The sequence below is a fragment of the Podarcis pityusensis genome (genome assembly GCF_964106645.2).
Source record: "Podarcis pityusensis genome assembly, chromosome: 11".
NCBI classification, from domain to species: domain Eukaryota; kingdom Metazoa; phylum Chordata; class Lepidosauria; order Squamata; family Lacertidae; genus Podarcis; species Podarcis pityusensis.
This window is the reverse complement of record NC_138036.1, coordinates 41,831,258-41,835,531: the sequence shown is the minus strand read 5'-3', so window position 1 is coordinate 41,835,531 and position 4,274 is coordinate 41,831,258. Positions and strand designations below refer to the sequence as shown.

The 4,274-nt window shown below is 44.5% G+C and overlaps 1 long non-coding RNA gene across 1 annotated transcript; it reads right to left on the bottom strand.

Annotated features, from left to right (window-relative positions):
- Window positions 1-1,038: 1,038 nt before the first annotated feature.
- On the bottom strand, window positions 1,039-3,982 carry LOC308458551. The gene is made up of 3 exons (XR_013977548.1): window positions 3,900-3,982; window positions 3,379-3,500; window positions 1,039-1,284 (listed from the first exon to the last, which is right to left on the bottom strand). It is a non-coding gene; the product is annotated as an uncharacterized lncRNA (long non-coding RNA).
- Window positions 3,983-4,274: the final 292 nt, after the last annotated feature.

Here is a 4,274-nt window from a genome sequence, read left to right as displayed (position 1 = left end):
AAAATAAAGTTAGCCCTGGGGACCAAGGAGTCATCTGCCTCTGAGTTATGTTTTCATCACCATTTGGTGACAGTTTGCCTAAGAGTTCCATTAGTGCTGTGATGGATTTCTATCTCACCCCCCCCCCATTTTTTTACCATTCTCCATCAGTTAATGAGAAAAGAACTAACTAGCATTCAAAAATTATCAAAGGGCAGAGAAAATTTCAGATAAATTCTCAAGAGTGGGGCACACGGTTTTTGCTGCACTTACTTTTAAAATGGCCTAGGGGTGCTTCTTTCCTTCATGCTACACATCAAATCTCTAGTGGTCCACATTCTGCAGCTTTCCTGGGTACCCATATTCCCTAAGAACCTCATGATGTCCTTGTTCTTCTTTTAACCAAAGTCTTTTGATTAATTAATTCAGGCTTAGGCAAACTCAGCCCTCCAGATGTTTTGGGACTACAACTCCCATCATCCCTAGCTAACAGGGCCAGTGATCAGGGATGATGGGAGTTGTAGTCCCAAAACATCTGGAGGGCCAAGTCTGCCTATGCCTGAATTAATTTATTTTAAAGAATTGTGCACAAAGCTTTTTTAACGGGAAGACCTTCCCTAAAAAATAAAATAAAACCAGCACATATGGCCATCTCAGGCCCTCGGTAGCCAGGGCTCAGAGAAGACCTTCTGAGAGGACTCTTCCCATAGGTCTCATTCAGATCAGGAAGTGCAGGCAGCTAGGGAGGCTGCAGAGTTCAAACCACCCATGGTCACCTTGCAATGTTAAAATAAGCTCAACCCTGTCCCCACCAAAAGTTGAAAGAAATTCAAAAGCTCACCAAGAATGACAAAGCCAAATGGAAGCCTCTTTCTCAAAGGAATGAATACTTTTAGAAATAGGAGAAAAGGATTCGGCACAGCACTGTTATAAATATACAGAGGAAACTCTGGCATAGCATTTTTTTCCCCTTCCATAGCAGTAATAAAAGAAATAGCCATGCTATATATGCAGCAATTCCCAAGAGGAGGCCTTATTAATTTCACACTAAGCAAAAAGTGCTATTTGAATCTTGTTTATTATATATACCACAGCGGTTATGTTACACTACAGGCTGGGCTCCAAAATTGTTCAACTGCTGCTCCTGTCCTTTTCCAGCAACATGCTGAAAGAGGAAGGAGGGAAAAATATCTCCCAGATATTGTTAACTCCCAGATCTTGCCATCTCTAGACAGCATGGCCAGTGGTTAGAGATGATCGGAGTCGTGATTCAACAACATTCGGAGGGCAACATGTTGGCTTCTCCTGAGAACGTAACCAGAAAAGGAAAAGATAGCAGCAGGAGTGTTTTTAGAGACAAAGATAAGCAAGCTATGGCTGTAATCTTATACAGTGGTACCTCGGGTTACAGACTCTTCAGGTTCCAGACACTTCAGATTACAGACTCTGCTAACCAAGAAATAGTACCTCGGGTTAAGAACTTTGCTTCAGGATGAGAACAGAAATCGCATGGGAGCAGCGGGAGGTTAAGAATGGACCTCCAGAACGAATTAAGTTCTTAACCCAAGGTACCACTGTACTTACTTACTTGGGAGTAAACCCCATTAAATTCAGTGGGATTTATGTCTGAGTAAATGTGATTATGCCATGAGTCTTTTCATAACACAGCTTTGGACATTTGCCCCATAATTAAAGCGTAAACTTAAAGGAGAAAAGCTTTCAGGTAGTTGATTTTATAGGTATATTTAAGGGGAGGCACAGGAGGCCAGAGGCCCAGGTCCTTTGTGCTGGGGACCCATATCTCCTGTCCTACCATGGCCCCCTCAGCTTTGTCAGGATCTGACATGATTTGGCAGCCTGAAATGCAAACAGGAGGAGCAGATGAGGGACTGGAAGGTGGGCACCCAGGGGTGAAGCAGGGAGGGCGTCTCTTTGTAACTCTAAAAGTCAGAGGGGAAAAACCAGATATGGCAGATCTCTCCCTTGCCCCTTCTGTGGAGCACAGAATGTGACCAGGTAGGGGGACTTGAACCAGCCAGAGGAAGAAGAAGAAGAGGAGGGGGAGGAGTTTGGATTTGATATCCCGCTTTATCACTACCCGAAGGAGTCTCAAAGCGTCTAACAATCTCCTTTCCTTTCCTCCCCCACAACAAACACTCTGTCAGGTGAGTGAGGCTGAGAGACTTCAAAGAAGTGGGACTAGCCCAAGGTCACCCGGCAGCTGCATGTGGAGGAGTGGAGACACAAACCCGGTTTACCAGATTACGAGTCCACTGCTCTTAACCACTACACCACACTGGCTCTCTGGAGTAGAATCTGGAGGCACAGTGGGGGCAGCTCCCCCCTTTCCCTGGTGCTGCAGGTGGGTGGGGAGGATGGGGGACACCAGTTGCTGTAGCCATGCTGCCACACGCTTGGCTCCACCCCCTGGCTCTGTGCGACATCACGCACATGACGTCAGGACATTGTCTTGGGCCCCTGCAATGTTTTCGAGAAGTTGGTGTCAGTTGTCATTTCTTAGTACAGAAAGTATTGACCTGATGTGTAGAGATCCTTCCTATTCTGTTTACTACAAGAAGGTTCAAGAAGCTTCTCTGTGTGAAAGGAGGTTTCTGTTTGGGTTATTTCTCTGGGAAGCCGAGTACAGCTGGTTTAAACTGGTTCTGTTATCTTTCTGCCAAGGTTGTGCTGACTATAATAGTAAGACCAGGAGGTCTCACTTGCTTTCTCTTTTCTGTCACCTTTGTTCTGGTGATCTGTTTCTGCATGCTGTAGTGTTAACTTTTAGACCAGGCTTCCTCAACCTCACCCCTCCAGATGTTTTTGGCCTACAACTCCCATGATCCCTATCTAGCAGGGCCAGTAATCAGGGATGATGGGAATTGTAGTCTCAAAACATCTGGAGGGCCGAGGTTGAGGAAGCCTGTTTTAGACTTCTTATAAGCTTTGTAAGTTTTATGGTAAGTGCTGCAACTGGATTTCTTATGGACAGTGCCAATCCTGAATGTATTGGATCTGTGACCATTTGTGCTCTTTTGCCTTCAGCACCAGTAAAAGCTGTGCTGGATGAAGTACAGTTGCTTCTGGTCTATTTGTTTTTCCCTGCTCCCCTTTCATGGGTGTCAGTTGGCACCTCTGCCCCACATGCACCCTCCCAAATCTGTTCTGGAGATTCCCCCAGCCCTTGCTCTCAGGAAGTATACTAAGGATTGCAGATTGGAAGCTGCTTTGCCATGGTGTGCTCCCACACAGCTGAGAGATGCATGCAAGAGATGAAACCAAATGGGTGAGGTTGATGCTTTCCGAGGAAATGGGCACCATTAGAATCACAAATAAAGTCCCATTAGTTGAATACTAATTTTCTACATTGCTAAAAGTAATTTTATCAGATTCTCTTACTATTTCTTCATGTTCAGAACAGAATTCCTTACGGCGATCCCAGCACTGCTGCCCTAACACCTGGAATGTTATTTCAGACATTCAGCTCCTTCATGTAAAATTCCCAATATTACAGGAATCCACTGAAAGGCAGGAGAAGAAAGAGAAAAGTTTCCAAAACATGTTGGAGGCGAAGTATCACATTCAACCACGAAAGCAACTCTTTGAGCCCTGAGGATTTGCTTGCATTTAATTTGCAACTCATCTTCGTTTTATTTTTATTTCTTAAGATGCAGATAGCTTTCAAATCTCTATGGCACACGACAATCGAACATGAAAACAGATAGGATACCAGAAAGGTCACAGAGACAGAAAATTCAATAGAATATTATTATTATTTTTAAAGGTGGGGGGATCCATATTTTTCAACTGATGGGAGAAAACTCTTTCCCAGGGGAAGGAGAGACACCTTCCAAGCCTTGGCAGCATCCCAGGCCCAGAAGAGTTACCTAGGATGATTATTCTAAAACTCCTGTGCTTACTTAGATAAGCAGAGTTGTTTGCGGCATGCCAGGAGAACAGTTATGATCACCTGGAAGAATTTTTCTGCTTTCATGTCCCCAACCACAACAGCAAAGAGACAGTGTTTTAAAGAATTCCTGCCTATAGAGATAAGGAAATGATTATAACATTTCAAACTAATGGGCCAGCCTTACCCATTAAGCAGAGTGAGGTGGCTATGTCAAGCAACAGAGGCTGGTGGGATGGGGGGGGGGGTTACAATGACAAAGTATTGGAGAACAAAGCAGTTTATGTCATGCCATCTGCCCTGCTGTCCTCAGATGCAGCAGGTGACAAACCAATGTTGCTCAATTGCCAGTCGTATAGGAATATTGTATACAGAACTGGGAGTTCGG